The 19,249-nt window shown below is 41.9% G+C and overlaps 1 long non-coding RNA gene across 1 annotated transcript in view; it reads right to left on the reverse strand.

Moving 5' to 3' along the window:
• LOC141379542 (uncharacterized) overlaps positions 1 to 17,674 on the reverse strand; it is a 30,326-nt gene extending 12,652 nt beyond the window's left edge. The window contains exon 1 of the long non-coding RNA XR_015518209.1: positions 17,428 to 17,674. This is a non-coding gene — a long non-coding RNA (uncharacterized LOC141379542). The remainder of the gene's footprint in view (positions 1 to 17,427) is intronic.
• Between the last annotated feature and the right edge of the window lie 1,575 nt (positions 17,675 to 19,249).

Raw genomic sequence — 19,249 nt, forward strand, 5'->3', positions numbered from 1 at the left:
GTTAAGTTGTTTCAAGTCTCCTAAATTGCTTAAAGTCCTGCCTGAGGGATAAAATCATGTCCAGCTTTGTCAGTGTCAGACAAAAGGGACAATTTAAAGGTTTTACAGTGTTAACAGACAAATGGTTATATTAAACCTTTAATTTGCATTAGAACACTCTGTGCCACTGTTAAACCTAGTATTAAGATGCTTTGTTTCACATCAAGTGAATTACATTAAATACAGGTGTAAATGGGGTCTGAAATATCAGTTTCAATATCTCATCCACCGACAGACTTATAGCCAAATCCCAAGAATTGCTTTCATAGTGCAGACATGCATGTGTTCAAAAGCATTTAAATAGTCACAAAACACCATGTAAATGTTATAGGACGTGTAGTGAGAAAATACAGCAAAAACATGGATTCTGATTACCCACCTGATTACCTAGTTCAAAATAGCTCACATTAATAATCTGTGACAAATTATAATGTAGATTAAAGTGCTTGCATATCTACACCATTATTACTGTAGTAAATTAGCTCAAGGTTATTCTTCCCGCGCCTTTCCCCGCCGTTATAATGTTGCGAGTTATGATGAAAAGGGAAAGGGGTACTTTGCAAAACACATGATTACACAAAAAGAGATTAAAGTTTATATGAAAACATCAGTCTTAGACAAGCAGCTTAAAAAGTTCAGACCTGTTCCTGTGTTCAATGCTGCATGGCACATTCCTTTTGGGTTGTAAATACCTTGGAATCAGGTTTCGAGTTTTCTTTGGGGAAAATTGGCTCGGTTGTGGAATAAAAAGCAAAATAATTATGTGTCTGGTCGGCCATATTCGTTACATAATGCATAAGTAAATGTTCAATTAGGATTAATAAATGCTGTACATGTGTTGTTCATGATTAGTTCATGTTAGTAAATGCATTAACTAATGAAACTTATTGTAAAGTGTTACCGATTAATTAAAGCGCTTTCCATAAGTACAAAAAAAAAAAAAAAAAAACTAAACATTTGTTCTACAAGTATCTTCAACATGGTCATAAAGTCATTCAGGGCTGCCTGGCAGTGGCAATATGAAGAAGACTTACATTAGGAAACCTGAAGAGTGAAGAATTACTATGATGAAGAATGTTCGAGGTTACAGAAGTAACCCTTCGTTCCCCGAGGAGGGGAACGGAAGTGCCGTAGAGTGGATTGATTGAATCCACGAATGGGAGGATTCAGATCAGAAGCCGCTTGTCTGGAGAGTATTGAACGGGCCAATGAATGAAATGAGTTGGCAGCGTAAGCTTGCGCAGGTGTGCTGCATCGCCAATTATCCCAGCATATAAGCACACCTGAAGCGAGCAAACGCCATCCTTTTAAGCTGAAGAGACTTTCAAACAGCTAAGGGACAGTCATTATGGCGACGGATTATGGCACTTGGGTTACTTCTTTAACCTCGAACGTTCCCCTTCGGTTGGGGAACTTCAGTGCCATAGAGTGGATTGATTGAATCCACAAATGGGAGAAGTATGGAAAGCGCCATAATGACTGCACCTTACCAACGCCCCCGATGAGGGGATAGTCAAACAAGCGTGATGCACCCACATCATGGGAGGCGCGGTCCTCCAGCGTGTCCCTGGCCCTAATTTATCCTACTTCAACAGAAGTCTTACGGATTTAGATATATTTTTTGGGAAGTCGTGAGCATCTAGATTAGCCGTGGCGGAATAAGCATATGGGATCGCCTAGTGGGGATCACGCATAGCAGGCACCTATACCCAAAACGCGGGCTGACCAGCGGGCAGACCTACAACGTAGTGGGCCAGCAAGTGACTCCTCCGCTGAGTCAGTGCTGGGGGCCACGGAGAAATCTGCAGGGCTCACCTGACGGGGAACTTTACTGACAGATAAAAGGGCGCAAGTATCTCCGTGTTAGGGAAAATGGCGCAGCAAGCGTGTCTCAACACACTACCGAGTTGTTTCCTCAATCACCAAGGGTTACCTAATACCCTTGAGGAAACCGGCTCCACTCGCAGATTGTAAAACCTTGCAAATGTGTTGGGTGTCGTCCAGCCCGCAGCTCTACAGATGTCTGTTAGAGAGGCGCCGCGTGCACGTGCCCAAGAGGATGCAATGCTGCAAGTGGAGTGTGCACACACTCCCGGGGGACACGGCTGACCTTGACTCGAATAAGCGAGTGAAATGGCATCCACAATCCAGTGGGATAATCTTTGTTTCGATACGGCACTTCCCTGCTGCCGACCGCCATAACAGACAAAGAGCTGCTCAGATCATCTAAAATTCTGAGTACGGTCCACATAAATGCGCAGAGCGCGAACTGGACAAAGTAAAGAAAGGGCTGGGTCTGCCTCCTCTGGGGGCAGCGCCTGCAGTTTCACTACCTGATCTCTAAAGGGGGTGGTAGGAACCTTGGGCACATAACCCGGGCGGGGTCTCAGGATGACGCGAGAGTAATCCGGCCTGAATTCCAGGCACGAGTCACTGACCGAAAATGCCTCCAGGTCCCCGACCCTCTTAATGGAGGCCAACGCAACCAGCGGAGATCTTAGAGATACTGATTCGAGTGGCTCAAAGGGATCGGCTTGCAAACTCGTGAGAATGAGGACGAGATTCCAAGAGGGCATGAGAGGGGGGCGAGATGGATTAATTTGCCTAGCACCCCTAAGGAACCGGATGATGAGGTTATGCTTTCCCACGGTGTCGCCAGCTACCGCGTTATGATAAGCGGAGATGGCGGCCACGTAAACCTTGAGAGTGGAGGGCGACAGCCTGCTGTCCAACTTCTCTTGAAGGAAAGAGAGCACAACACTAATCTGGCAGTTTCGGGGGTCTTCTCTGCGAGAGACGCACCATTCAGTGAATAGACTCCACTTCAGGGCGTAGGCGCGCCTCGTGGAGGGGGCTCTAGCCTGGGTGATGGTATTAACAACCGTAGTCGGTAGGTTCCCTAAGTCTTCCTCGCGTCTAAGGACCACACGTGGAGGTTCCAAAGATCGGGGCGAGGGTGCCAGATGGTGCCCTGTCCCTGAGAGAGTAGGTCCACTCTCAAAGGGATCCGCCAGGGGAGGGCCGTCGCGAGGAGTGAAAGCTCTGATATCCAGGTCCGGTTGGGCCAAAGGGGCGCAACTAGCAGAACCTGTTCCCCGTCCTCCCTGACCTTGCACAGTAACTGCGCGGGCAGGCTCACTGGGGGAAACGCATACTTGCGCATGCCCCGAGGCCAGCTGTGGGCCAGTGCATCCGTGCCGAGAGAGCCCTCGGTCAGGGAAAAAAACAAATGGCAATGAGCGTTCTCGGGGGAAGCAAACAGATCGATCTGGGCCTCCCCGAATCGCGCCCATATCAGCTGAACAGACTCGGGGTGGAGTCTCCATTCTCCAGGGCGTAACAGCTGTCGTGAGAGCGCATCGGCTGCACGATTGAGCGTGCCTGGAACGTGAATGGCGCGCAGCGATTTCAGCCGCGGGTGACTCCAGAGGAGCAGACGGCGGGCGAGCTGAGACATGCGGCGAGAGCGCATACCCCCCATGCGGTTGATATACGCCGCCGCCGCCATACTGTCCGTCCTGACCAGCATGTGTTGCTGCTCCAGCACCGTTAAAAAGCGGTGGAGAGCGAGGAACACAGCCAACAGCTCCAGGCGATTGATATGCCATTGCAACTGGGCACCCTTCCACAGGCCCGCAGCTGCATGCCCGCGACACACGGCCCCCCAACCCGTGCTGGAAGCATCTGTTGAAACAACAACATGGCTAGACGCCTGTCCTAGAGGCACACCAGCCTGTAGGAATGAGGGGTCGTTCCAAGGGCTGAGGGCGCGGCAACACAGCGCAGTAACAGAGACCCGGTGTGTGCCCGCGTGCCATGCGCGTCTTGGGACCCGATCGTGAAGCCAGTGCTGAAGTGGTCTCATATGGAGCAATCCAAGCGGCGTGACGGCGGCTGCGGATGCCATATGCCCCAGGAGCCTCTGAAAGAACTTCAGTGGGACCACTAGTTTGCTGTCAAGCTCCCTCAGAAAGTTCAGCAACAGGCGAGCGCATTCCTCGGAGAGGTGTGCTACCATGGTGATCGAGTCCAGCTCCATCCTGAGAAAAGAGATCCTCTGCACGGGGGCGAGTTTGCTCTTTTCTCGGTTGACCTGAAGCCCCAGTAGGCGGAGATGCCGAAGCACCTTGTCCCTGTGCACAATCAATTACTCCCGCGAGTCGGCTAAAATCAGCCAGTTGTCGAGATAATTGAGTATGCGGATGCCTGCTAGCCGAAGGGGCGCAAAGGCACCCTCCGCGAGTTTGGTGAAGACCCGTGGAGACAGAGAGAGCCCGAAGGGGAGGACCTTGTACTGCCACGATCGACCCTCGAACGCAAACCGCAGAAATTGGCGGTGGCGTGGAAGAATGGAGACATGGAAATACGCGTCCTTCAGGTCTATGGCTGCAAACCAATCCCGAGGACGAACGCATTGGAGAATGCGCCTCTGCGTGAGCATTCTGAACGGCAGCTTGTGCAGACAGCGGTTCAAAATGCGCAGATCTAGGATTGGTCGTGACCCACCGCTCTTTTTGGGTACGATGAAGTATGGGCTGTAAAACCCACTCTCCATCTCAGCTGGAGGAACTGGCACCCTTCGCCAGGAGGGCAGCAATCTCCTCTCACAAGACAGGGGCGGACAGGGGGTTGACCCTGGAGAAATACACACCCGTGAACTTGGCGGGTCGTTTCGCGAACTGAATCGCTTAACCGAGTCTGATTGTGCGTATGAGCCACCGCGAGGGGCTGGCCTGCGCTAACCAGGCAGGCAGAGCCCTTGCTAATGGAGTCATCGCTACAATCGCTGACGTACCAGCAGTGGGGCAGCACGGAGTGGGTGTGCTGATCCGGGAAGCACGAGGGTCCTGTGGAAGAGCTGGAGGAGAGAGATTCGCTCTGGCTCCGCACCCTGACTCCGGAGAGGGGGCTGGAGGGCTGAGGGAAGGGAGACGGTCCCCCCAGCGCTCGTGAGCCACTGGCGAAGCACGTCCCTGACTGGCAGAATTCGTGCTGTCACACCGGGGAAGGGGAAAAGTGCTCTTCGATTGATGTTTTGGTGGCACTGAAAAGTACCGTTGTAATCGGGGCCCCGCCCTCCAGCGGGGAAAAAGCAAGTTTCCTCTTCTCCGGATGGCCTGTCTCAGGGACGCTTCGCGGTCCGTTTAACGGACTTAACGGCGCCCTAGGCAGAGGGGGCTGCCTGCTTTCGAGGTGTACGCCGCGCTCACTTGGCCAGAGGCGCGGGCGGGGCAGCACTCGTTGGTGGGGGGCCTCGGCGAGGAGCAGCGGAGGTGGATGGCTCGGCGTGTGGAGCGGGCTTACGGCCACACCGATAGATGACATTGCCCATCGCATCCGACTGCTCTTTCACCGCCTTGAATTCCTGGGTGAATTCACCGACGGTGTCGCCGAACAGGCCAGCCTAGGATATGGGCGAGTCAAGAAAGCAAACTTTGTCAACATCGCGCATATCGGCCAGGTTTAGCCAGAGGTGGCGTTCCTGAACCACAAATGTGGACATCGTCCTCCCCAGCGCACACGCGGCGGACTTAGTAGTCCGAAGAGCATAGTCGGTCGCGGTACGCAGCTCATGTAATAAGCCTGGGTTAGACCCGCCCTCGTGCAGCTCGGCCAGCGCCTGCGCTTGGTAGCGCTGGTAGGTAGCCATCGCATGCAAAGCAGAAGCAGCCTGGCCTGCAGCCTTATAAGCTCTGGCTCCGAGGGAGGCAGACAACCTACAGGCTTTGGACGGGAGGCGGGGCAAACCCCGCCACAGAGAGGCGCCACGCTGACAAAGATTGACCGCGATAGTGCGCTCCACTGACGGGATCGCCTCATACCCCCTGGCAGCTCCGCCGTCAAGGGCGGTGAGGGCGGAGGGACACGCAGCATGGGCAGAGAAAGGTGCCCTCCAAGACTGCTTGAGCCTACTGTGCACTTCCGGGAAGGAGGGGACGAGAGGCTTCGAAGGCTTCGTCTTCTGGTCCTCTACGTAGCACCCATCTGGGGGATGAACCAGCTCCAACCCCACGGCCGAAGCAGCCCGGGAAAGCACGGCTAACATGTCCGCTTCAGGATCCAGCCCGAGCGTGAGAGCTACCATCTGGTTAGACGGATCACTCCCACTACCAGAAGCTTGGATGGAGCGCCGTGAGGAGCGAGAGGTCCGCGAGCCCGTGGGCGGCGGATTATCTCCCACTGGAACCCTCAGATCTGCCCGAGCGCCCGCTGCTTTTTTAGAACAGGAGGCAACTGGGGTGGCTCGCTCTCTTACGAAAGTTAGCCGCGATCTTAGCTGTGCAATGGTCATGGCATCGCAAAGACAACATGAACCGCCCGCGAGCACCGCATTAACATGCTGGACCCCCAAACATACAATGCAGTGATCGTGTCCATCATCCGGAGCCAGGAAACCCCCGCATCCAGAAACGCACAGTCGGAGCGCCATCCTGAAAAGGACGTGCTGCACGACTGTGTTGCTCTTTTAGGAAAGTTGCAACAATACGCACCGCTCTGGAGGACCGGACCCAAAGAACCAGGCAAGGAGGCCTGAGCAGAGGAGAAACCCAAAGCAAAGGAGAAACCCAGCTCGACCGTCTGCCGCCGCGAAAACCCACTCTGGACCGGGAGACACTCGTTCGCTCTGAAGTGCTGAACAGCAAGAGGAACCCTCATCGACTCACTCAGAAAGGATCTGAAGCGAAAAGGATGGCGTTTGCTCGCTTCAGGTGTGCTTATATGCTGGGATAATTGGCGATGCAGCACACCTGTGCAAGCTTACGCTGCCAACTCATTTCATTCATTGGCCTGTTCAATACTCTCCAGACAAGCGGCTTCTGATCCGAATCCTCCTATTCATGGATTCAATCAATCCACTCTATGGCACTGAAGTTCCCCAACCGAAGGGGAATCTCTTTTTATGATAGCAGCATCACAATGAGAGAAAAAAAACTCTAAAGTTCTCATCGATACTGGCTGGAACGCCTTAAAGGCCAAAGTTAACTTTTGATGAGCTGAGATAATTATTTGTCTAGCTGTTTTCATGAAGATTGTACTGATTCAGAAGGATATTTGTTTTTATACTGGCTGCCATTTTGTCTCACTTGATGTACTCACAAAATGCCCATATACAAATGGCACATCCTTCAAAGAGGCTGAAAGGGCATTTTGCTTATGAATATTTAAGCTCTAATTTGCATATGGTTCAAAAAATGATTCCCAGACCAAGGATTTTAAATTATTAAATTTAATGTATCAAGTCTTTTATGTCTCAACTGATATTATCTTGATAACTCTTGAAAATGTTTTACTTTTTTATCTGACTAGACAAATTACAGGCCTCTGAATCCAATAATGAGAATATTTCTTTTCCGCATCGCTTCCTCTTGCCAAGTCTAAATCTATGGTTTATGTTTATGCATTTGTAACATTCAAAACAACCATCACAGCAGATTTACTCTCAAGTGCTGCAGTATAATGAGAGACATTTACAATCCTTGAGTACTCAATGCCCCATTTCCGCCTGATTCTTCAAGAGGAAATATTTCCATGCGGCCCATTATTTTAATGTATTACCAATGTGTTATTTTTTGTACAACAAGTGTCCTACACACACTTTGTATATCTGTCTTTACAACCACAAATTACCATCCTGTAACATTTTACAATCCAATAAATATGGGTTATTGGGAGATGAAAGGAGCACTCTTCCATAAAACAGCTTTAGCGTAAGGATGTGCAGATGCTGTTGAAACCTGTAATAAAACCTATCCCAGAAGCTCTGGACAAACTAAATGTTCTCCACCTGCTGGTGATTAAAAGCGCACCATCTGCTCTCTGCTTCGTTGACCAGAGTGAGAGTGAGGCGGACGAAAGGAGAGCAAGAGGAGGGGACCTTGAAGGAGCTGTGAAATCCAGTCTAGTCTTCCTCCCAGTCTCTTTAGGGCATTTACCAATCCCTATGCTACCTTGAATCCTTGTCAAGCAGAATATACTGTCAAGCGAGTATTGAGCTTTTTCAGCGAAACTGCAGGTTAGCGCATTTCCCTCTAACATCTGGAACTTAAGACTGCAGTATCATCTCATCAATCTAACTGAAAGACAGAGCTGAACTATTTAGCAGTGTTATATGCCTTGGTGTTCCTAAAAATGTATGTCATGCTAATGCTAACAGCATCAACTAAAATGTAGAAATAGGATAGCAATGTCAAGCAAATGTTAGTAAAACAGCAAACCTGCTAAAACCTGCAAGTAATGCAAAAATGTAAATAACTTACTTTATAATGAAGACAAATAACTTGCTATCTACTAGATAAAAAAATGTGCTAATGCTAAACAATATGCTAAAATAAAAAAGAACATTTAAAATCATCTGTGCACTGTCAATTAACATGCTAACAACCCACATTGGACCCATATCAGTTTGCCTACCATGGCAACAGGACCACAGAAGATGCACAGCAGAAAAGCACAGTCTCCAAAGCACTGCACTCTGTACTCACACACCTGGACAATAAAAGCACTTATGCATGAATACTGTTTGTTGACTTTAGCTCAGCATTCCACACTATCAAATCCTCTAAGTAATGATCAAACTTAGAGACCTGTATATCGACACGTCTCTGCAACTGGGTTATGGACTTTTTGACTAACAGACCTCAGAATGTTAGATCAGGCCACATCTGCTCCACCACCATCACACTCAACACTGGTGTACCACAGGGCTGTGTACTGAGCCCCTTCTACTACCTTTTTACCATCGACCGTAGGCCTGTGAACAGATTCAATACCATCATCAAATTTGCAGATGACACCCCAGTGATTGGTCTAATCAGCAATAATGATGCGACTGCCTACAGGGAGGAGATACAGCATCTGGCCACTTGGTGCACAGACAATAATCTGCTCCTTAACACCAACAAGACCAAGGAGCTCATTGTGGACTTCAAGAAGGGATGGTCATTGAGCCTGTCTCATTTTTCAAGTTCCTGGGGACCCACATCTCAAAGGACCTTTCCTGGACCACCAACACCTCCAGCCTGGTTGGGCACAACCATTTATCATCTGGCCAAATGTCTTGTGCAGAGCTGCAGTTACCGTTTGTATCTGCTCAATATAACCAAACATCCACGATCGCTTACGTAGTGAGCTCGTTTACTATATTCTCTCATTTACCAGATTTGTTCTATGCCCACGAAACCTGTCAACACTCGTGCAGACAGTTTCACGTGCTCTGCAGCCCCACAGAGATGTACATTTTTGGGACTTAAAAATTAGTCCGGCCTAGGTTTCTAAATCTCCTTAAATGTCCAGGATTCAAATTTTGCGTTCACTTTCTAAAGCTCGTGTGCATTTTTGCATTACTCTTTAATTAAATATTACTTTCCACCTAGTTTCACAGCTGCTAGTGTGCACAGTCGCAAGATCGAGAGAAAAAGTTAATAAGAGATTCACTAATCTAAACGACACAGAAAAATTTTACTATATACTCTGAGAGGACGAAATGTCATGAGTTTTATAAAAAGTACTACTCAGGTGTGACTCTTATTTTGAAAATGAAAGACAAAATGTTAAGCATGCAGCTATGCATGAGCAGAGTCTTCAATGCACATCAGAATGTAAAATGCAGGATATACAGATTATACACTTATACAGTGACACCCCTGAAGAGGCATATAGTCTGTTTAAATGTACCTTTTGTTGGTTTAATGTCTATGTGGCAGGCGAGATAATTAGTTGCCTAGTGTCAGTAATTTACGGGTCTTTGTCTCAGTCCTATCACCAAACGGCATTCGGGCTATAAAAAGAGAAAAGCATTTGCTACCTGGGATGCATCACCTTGATGAGCTGCGGCGCAGTGAACACGCTTTCGTCACTTCCCGCACCTGCCGAGAGCAGTGAAAGGTTTTGATCGGGCTGAATATCGCTTCGCCTAAAATGTTTTGCTGTGATTGTCAACGCTAGAGTGAGTGTAGAGACTGGAAAAGGTAAGGAAGCATTGTCTGTTTAATGTTGTGGTTAATGCTTATTTGATTGATCTAACCCCAATTCCCTTTGGTGAGCGGTAGGTAGGTGTTTGCATGTGGTTGCAAATTGTTTATAGCAGATTTTAAACTTTTTACCATGATGATTCATTTATCTGTTTATAGGCTGGGTGGATATCTGCAAAGGGAGCTCCATCGGGCGCTTTGCATTTATCTGCGGCTACAGTGCTGTCCAGTTTTTCCTGTTTTTTCCCTTTTCCTTAGTTTAAATTTTCTGTTTTCTTAGATTTAGTTTTCTGATTTTCTTTTTCTATCTTTTCGATTTTTGTTCTGTTTTTGGTTTATACAAGGACTGTTTATTTAACTTATTTTTGTTGGCATATTTATTACTGCTTGTTTGGGTCCTATTTTCCCCTTTTTGGTTAATTTGATTGGATACATTTTATTATAAAGTAGGATCCTTATAGTTTGGCTGGATTTATTTGTTTATTTTCATTATTTTGACTTATTCATCCAGCAGGTTTTGGTTAGATATTCTCTTGGTTAGATACACTCTTTTTGTGAATCTTTACTGTTGTATTTTCTTCATTATTAATGTTTGGTTTATTTTCTCTTTAGTTATTAATTTGGCTTAGATTGAATTGTTTCTTTTCATTGTTTAAGGTGAGATTTAATTGACTTTCTTTGTGTTCATTGACCAATTGTATTACATTTGTATTTTTTTGTTTATTTAATAATTCACTTGTGTAAATTGATTTATTTTTTGCTTTAATTGCAGGGCATTGTTCCGACTTGTCAGCTTGTGACAGAGCCAGAGCTCCCAGGCCGGAAGGCAAATTTTATTGGAGATTTTAGAATTTCTCTCACAGATTGCAGTGGTTTTCACTTGCCTGAAGTACAGTCTGGCCACCTTCCCTGGCTGGGAAGCTCTGGCCCTGGGGCACAATTTGTAATTTCACGAACCACCATGTCAATGTTGCAATATTGGTTTTAATCATGTTTTTATTCAAGATTTGTTAATAAAGTCATTTATTTTTGTAACGTGCCAATGTCTCTGACTGCAATTGGTGGAGCAAACTTGTGCGTGCCTTTTATATAGGTGGTGCATGTATTTTAATTATTTGGGTGAAATTCCCAAGGTGGCGTAGTCGAGTATATTGCCGTAATTATTATTATATTGGGGGTCTTCCTCCATCCGCCCACCTGCCTCCCGTCACATCTATATAGTGAAATCTGCCATGAAAAGCTGGGAGTGTCAGAGCAGAGCTCATTAATAGTAAATTTATGTACATTCACATGTAAATTATGTTAGAGAGTAACTTCATCATTCCGAGTTTATAATAGTCTAAAAGGTGATGATAGTTAAATTTGGTAGATTTGTTCATCTTTTTTGATGCTGAAGGAATCATTTGCTCCTTTGTTTTTTCCGGCTTTTTTTTTTTTTGTTTTGTTTTTTGAGTCAGTTTTGCATTTGTTCGTTTCTGACTGGATCGATGTCAAAAGCATTTCAATAATCACACGCACACTATTATTATCAGCTTAAGAAGTTTGCTATTTCAAGTATATACACGCTTTACAAGGGCAAGCGAGAAAGCAAGACCAATCACACTTTAGATGGCCTTTTTAAAAAAACTACAGGGCACAGGGTAGATTCGGCTCTTCTTTTTGGCTTTGTGGCTGTTCATCAAGACGATGACAAGGTTTGTTTGAGCTCTGGTCAACAATAGCTCGTTATTATATGTATATATTATTACGGTGTAATGTCTCGGCTGTGTATTTAAAACATGGTGGTTCCTTTGTTTTCATTTTGGCTTGATGCTCTAGCGAGTGACGTATCGCTGTAAACCAATAGCATTCAGCTGTGCATCTAGCTCCGCCTTTTGGTACCCTTTTGTTGTGCTAGGGACCCTTTGCAAAGGGTACCCAAAAAGGGGTATGGTGCGTTTTTAGGTACCTTTTGACAGTGAAAACGGCTCTAAAAGCGCACCGAACCATACTACTCCGTGGAAACATACAGTAAGTGTCTTTCACTATTTAGAGGAATTTGTGGGTAGTGTACGAGAGAGATCTCAGGTCTGGTGGGAGCAAACTGCGGAAGGCTCCAACAAGAAGCAGTGGGTCCAAATTCCTTATAAAGATTAATTTTATCTTGAACTGACTCATCTTCACTCAGGGCAAGAAGGCAGGTAACTTCTGTCATCGACCACTGACCACTTTCCTCCTCCATGTTTTCTCTGTTGTTGTTGTTTACCGCCTTGGAGTCTCCACACACGTTCTTCCTTCTAGGTTATTAAACTCCGGAAAAGTACCATATTTAATGATGTACAAAACAAAATGCCTCAATAAATCTATACAATTTTTTTTATGTGCCACATATATGATTTTTATCTGATTTATTCCCACATATGAAGGAGGTCTGACGCCGATCTTTGAATATCCGAATGTATATGTTTTTTGTGTGTGTGTGTGTGTTTGTTTACACAGTCATAGAACAGATGTGATCTGTGTCACATATGAGCAAAACATCGGATTTGCGTCACATTTAATTGCCAGTGTAAACGGAGCCTTTGTTTTCCTCAGTTTAATAAGTGGCTCATATTTAAATACCTTAGTTAAACTAAGGCTAATAAAAGCAAATATTGTGTAAATGTGTATAGCTTTTGCCTATTGTGGTACTGCATGATGAAAGCGGAAATAAGAAAAAAAAGAAGCACTCAAAAATTAGTCTAATATCTTTTTTTTCTGAATTACTGTTTCAGTAAGTTTCAGAAAGTTTACTTGCTGGTTTCTTAAGGCTTTCAGAAAAGGTAATCGATCTGTAACAGGAATGTTTTTACAGCTTCTACTCTAAGTGATTTTGAAATTCTTCTCTGGCTGGCATTCATTAAAAATTAAAAAAAAAAAATGATAATGACAGTACTTGACTGTTTGGGCTCTTCAGCTGTGCTCCTCGGGTAACTAAACAATTTTTAGCTGTTTTCACACATACTTTTGAGGAATGACACAGTGGGAGTTTGAGATGGCAGTTCTTGGAGAACCTTTAAAAATGCAATAATAGAAGTGAGCATGGAACGAACAAAAACAAGGTGTACTGTGCTTGTCATCGGGGAGAAGTGAAGGTCAGGTTGTCTATGGAGGTCTGGCCGTACCTGAACATTGACAAAGTGTCAGTGGATTGACAGGAAGCTGTATTTTTGCAGCAGTGACAAGACACAATAAGCGTCACGTTCACCTCATGCCTTGATCCACCGTACCTGACATCCGGCTGGACAAGTGTTGACGATGATGATCTTCGTTAAGTTGACTGAACATAAAACAATTAATTGTTTACAAGTTGTAAAAAAAAACAAGAATTGTGTTGTTTTAGCTCATTTTAAATAAGTTCTTTAAATAAGGAGCAAATATATATTTTGCACCCCCAACCCCCCCCCCCCCCCCAAAAAAAAAAACTCAATAATTGTGATGTTTTAGCTCTTTTAAATTAGTACTTTGAACAAACACTGTAAAACCCAAAAACTTAAGGAGACTCGAACCATTTGAGAAAACCAATTGCAACAAACCATTTAAGTTCAACATTCATTCATTCATTTTCTTGTTGGCTTAGTCCCTTTATTAATCTGGGGTCGCCACGCCCCTTAAGTGCAACAACGAATCCTAATGAGTACTGTGAACTTAATCTATTTGAGTAAACAAAGCAATTTGAGTAAAGTAAAACCCAATAAATGAAGGCAACCCAAACCGTTTGAGAAATCAATTGCTACAAATCATTTGTGTTAAAAATACTAATCTATATGAGTATTGTGAACTTACTCCATTTAGGTTAGAGTAATGAGGTATTTTATTAACTCATTACCTTCGACACTGAAGTCAACAGTACATTTTGATTACATTTTGAATTAAACTCATTTTATTGGATAAAGTTGACTGTTGGGTTTTACAGTGCAGGAAAAGTATTTTTTGAGTGTAATTCATGACAAAATGAAAACTGTCATCATTTATTCACCCTCACATAGCTTTAACCCAGCAGACTTTTGTTCATCTTCAGACTGAAAATAAAAATATATATTTAATTCATATCATAGACATTTCTTGCCCTTGCATTAAACATCTATTCACAAAACAAGAAAACATGTATAAATCCAACAGTTTTTCATGAGTGATTCGTTTTGTGATTTTGTTTTCATTTATTAAGACCTTGAACAATTTTGTGAAGTTTGAAAAAGTAACTTTTATTGTCATTTTAATAGAAACAAGTGATATTTTTATTTATTTATTAGTATTGTAAATTATGCTACTAACACATGGTAATAAACTGCCTTTTTGATATTTTACATGCTTAATTCTATAGAATTGTATAGAATTTCTACTTCTGTAAAGAAGTATAGAATTGTATAGAAGTTCTTTGCATCAAGCTGAATTCAATTCCTAGCTTTTTTGCCAATCCTTCCTCTTCTCTCTGCTTCCCATGCATTTTTGTTTCTCTCTTTACAGTACTAACTAATAAAGATTAAAAAACTTAAAGTCAAAAAAAAAAAGCTAAGCAGAGGTCAAGATCCCATAAATCATAACTTTAAATAAATGGAAAACACCAATTTAGTGGGGTTGAATTTGAGGGTGGGATTGGGTGTCACACCTCCTTTTTAAAATCGTACATCGTACGAATTAGAAACATTGACAAAACGTGAAATAGTTATGTTTCCTTGATGAGATCAGGCTGAAAACACACATGAAACACAAGTAAACTGAAACTTTTTATTTTTACAGTGTATCATATGCAGGCCCGTGCAGAGAACGTCCAAAGGGCATGTGCAGGATAAATTTTTGGAAGAGCAGGGGGTGGGGGTGGTGGGGGCAGATCTGCAGAGTGGATGAGTGGATGCGCGCGTACTGATCAGCTGTGTTGTCGCGCGCGTACTCAAGAGCGGTGTTGTCGCGAGCCTACTGAAGGGCGGGACCGAAGGTGTGCCGCGTTCCCGGGGCACTTTTGATCATTTTGGAAGGGCACTTTCTATCCAAGACTAAAAAGGGCATGTGCACTGCACAGGTTGAGCCCTATGTGTGCACGTGCCTGATAATATGTGCTTCAGAGTGTTAATAAAATGATTTTTAAAAATCCATTTGAAACTAAATAAATCCAAGTGTTCTGTATGACTGTTTTATTTGATGAACACCTTTATTGTATCCTGTGTTTGGATGCTATCTGCTTTTGGCACATAGGGAGTTGTAAATGACACACACACACACACACACACACAAACACACACAAAATGGTTCTTTTAGAAAAATTACCAGCAAATTACTGTAAAGAGATTATGCATGAGTAGGCTCTTTTAAATATACCAGAAATTCAGTTATCACAAGTTTCCATAAAGAATCAGAATTTTTTACTACCAGTAAAATTCTAGAATTTTGCTATGTGTGAATGCAGAAGGAAAATTACCGGAAAGTTCAGAACACAATAAATCAATCAATCTGAATGTTCTAACACCAATGATGCGTTTACTCGCTGTTGCGCATTTTATATGTACTGTAATTTCTGGTTAATAATGCCACATAATTTATGAATATTTTGGAACGGATGTGTGAATAGTGTTTTTCTGTTAAAAAAATAATAAAAAAATCAACCTAAGAGACTAACGTGTTTATTTTATTTTTTCAATCTTTCATGACAGATTCCATCACATCTGTGACACTGACCACTCAGTCGCCAGTTCTGTCTTCTCGATGACATCATGCATCGATCACTGACAGCAAGTGATTGTGACATCACATGATCAGAATGATAGTTAAAATGACATAATTTCACACCGACTAGTTTAACCGACAAAAATACAGTGTAGTATAAACCTAACAAAACAATGAATAATTTCATTAATTTCAAGTCATTGAAGTCAATAGAAAAAAAAAAAAAAACAGCAGAGACAGGTCATATTGGTAACTTTCACACAACGTCAAGCTGTAACATCATTTGACAATGATATTTTTTATTTTTTTATGTTGCATTGGTAAGTAACCAAAATCTGTCCGAAGTTGGACACTGACATCGGCCTGACGTTGAGTTATGATGTCAATCCGACTTTCGTTTTAAAACAAAACTCAACGTCCGACGACCTTGGGGTACAACATCAATCTGACATCATGTTGACATTTTGTGCCTGCTGGGAAGATATTCTAGGAGTAAATCATGACAAAATTTTCATTTTAGGGTGAACTACCCTTTAAATAGTCAAAAGTTTGTTTTCGCAAATTTTTTGGTGTATAACCAAACCAAAAATTGGCCAATTTACTCAGGCCAAGATGTAGGGGACATTTTTTTCTTCAGTGGAAAATAAAACAAATATTTTAGCTGAAGCCATGGTACTTGGAGATTCATAAAGTGCAAGTCAACAAATACTGCCACTTTTTACAGTAAAAAAATATTAAAAATACTGGTTTCATTTAGAGATAACAGATGAAATGTCTCATTTCATTCCTCCCAAAAGTTCTAAGAACTATGAAAAAGTTCCTCCATTGCTCAAGCCCCTATTATTAGCTTTTATCCTAAATAGCTTATGAATAGGCTACTCCTTTAACAAAAATTTGAACCAAAAGCAAAGATAAATGACAAATGACCTGTATGAAATCAAAATGAGATTGTTATCAAGGGCATTCACACATCCAAAGCTGAGCTGTGATCTAAAAACGTTTTGATGGCTTCAAAAAGCTCCCGCGGAGAGAATAAAACGAAACTTTATGATTACAAACTTTTCGTAAACTCTGAAGTCTGAGAGTTTGATGAGGTTAAAGATGGAAAAGAGTTTTTATAAAAACTCCCCGCTGTGCATAAAAAGCCATTTCCAAACAATTTTGATACCGATGAGAACTGAGAGAAGAAAACCGGGTCATAATGACTGGAAGAAGAGCGCAGGTATGGATGAACGCAGACACACCTTTAAATAGTCATCAGTATTCAACACTTGCTCTTCAGACTTTCTGAAACTTATCTTTGATTCCTTAAGAACTGAATAAAACCGCAGGAGGCCTTGTTGATGTCTTTTGCAAACTCACCTTAATAGGCCCTCTGGCTCTAATTTTCCTCTCACGGGAGGAATAAAAGTGTTTTACATTTGTACTTTATTCTTATTTTTGGCAGCCGAAGGGCGAGAAAGACAGATCACATCATCTCACAGATCAGTCTCAAACCTGAGATCACAGTCTACATGAAAATCTTTTATGCTTTTTTACTCAAATCTCACATCATCCTTCCCCCTGATGTGGAACTGGCGTTTGTGAGTCACTCATGCAAATTTTTGTTTGTAGCAACAATTTTTGGCTGCAACTTATATGTGTTATATAGACTCAAGACTGACTGTATTTCAATAAGCATGTCTCATTGGATGTATTTTATCAAAGAAAAGAGATGCAGGGTTATGTTTTTACTCACCACTGTCTTCATTTCCAAGAACACTCTCCTCAGGCCTTCCGGTGCATGAATATTCATAAGCGTGCGGAGCTCATACTGATGTTATAACACACCAGCTGCATTCACTGTCATTCACTGAGGTATAAAATAATCATCCTGCTAATCATCTCGAGGTTGTTTTTCACTGCTAAACTAATGTACGGGTTGCAATTGAGTTGTTTCAGAGCAGGCAGTTTGAAACACGCGTCATCGTATTTTCATGTGTTGTGGTGTTTGTGGTTTTGCAGCGACATCTTGTGGCTAAACTGGTGACTGAATGTGGACGAAGCCTAGTTACAAGGTGAGATTGATGACCTGGATCAGTAGATATGATATATTTACAGTGAATGATATCTAAAAATGTTGGATTTGATACAAGTTAAAATGTAACATTTACTCACAATGCAAGGGCTGGAGTAAAAAAAAATATAATAAGACACTTATCAGTTGCTTTGTTTTGACTGTGTGTTTATTTTTATACCAAGACTTTTAAAGTAATATAATTTGTGAACTTAAACTAATAATGTGTTAATACTAACTACATTATATATTTATATATAATTTTATATATATATATATATATATATATATATATATATATATATATATATATATATATATATATATATATATAATTTTTTTAAGCTTATAATAAATGATAATTATTTGCAATTGGAATTTTAAGAAACGGTGACCAAGCTCCATTTATTTGGTCAAAATGATGGTGTAATATCATCACAATTTAAAATAACTGTTTTATTTAACATATTTAAATAAAATTTATCCGTTAAGCATTAACTCTACATTAATAAACGTTAGTAAGCAGTTTATAACTGCAGCTACAAATGCTCTATTCTTGACTTATAACCATATTTATAATGTGCTTAATAATTGTATTTTCATACTTAGTAAATGATTTATTTTTCATTACTAAATTAAGTATCGCATTATTTACAAACCAGTTGTATTTAAGAGTAGTTGAGGGTTTTTAGGATCATTCAGAATGAGTTATGATTAATGAACTATTGAAATTAACGTTTATATGTCTTATTATTCAGGCATATATTAATGGTTACTATGTATGTTAATAAATGCTTTATTAACTCAACTTTACCTAGTTTTGTGACCTAATCTAAAGTGGGGAGTATTCATGCTTTATAAATCCTTTATAAATGACAAATAAAGGCTCAGTTAAATTCTAAACAGGAAAAGTGACATTATTCATTCCTATGCAATTAAAGATACACAAATGAAACTTCTTCAAATAAAAAATAAATCTTTGCAACCTTATCTAAAATAAAATCACTGTAGAGTTTAAACATTACATTTTATTACATTGTTTAATTATTATATTGTTGTTTTATCCAGTTTTGTTGTATTTTGACACTCCTGTTACTCAGCAATGTTTAAACTTTACAGTAATTTTACATTTTAGAAAAGATTGCAAAGATTAGAGTTCATTTGATTCTAAGCCTTTATTCGTTATTTATAAGGGGTTTATAAAGCATGAATAGTCCTCACTTTAGATTAGGTCACAAAACTGCATGAAGTTGAGTTAATAAAGCATTTATTAACATATTAGTTAACTATTAGTATATGCCTGAATAATAAGACATATAAACGTTAATTTCAATAGTTTATTAATCATTTACTAACTCATTCTGAATGATCCTAAAAACCCTCAACTACTCTTAAATACAACTGGTTTGTAAATAATGCAATACTTAATTTAGTAATGAAAAATAAATCATTAATAAAGTATGAAAGTACAATTATTAAGCACATTATAAATATGGTTATAAGT

The sequence above is a fragment of the Danio rerio genome, chromosome 20 (assembly GCF_052040795.2).
Source record: "Danio rerio strain M-AB ecotype USA chromosome 20, GRCz13ab, whole genome shotgun sequence".
NCBI lineage: Eukaryota > Metazoa > Chordata > Actinopteri > Cypriniformes > Danionidae > Danio > Danio rerio.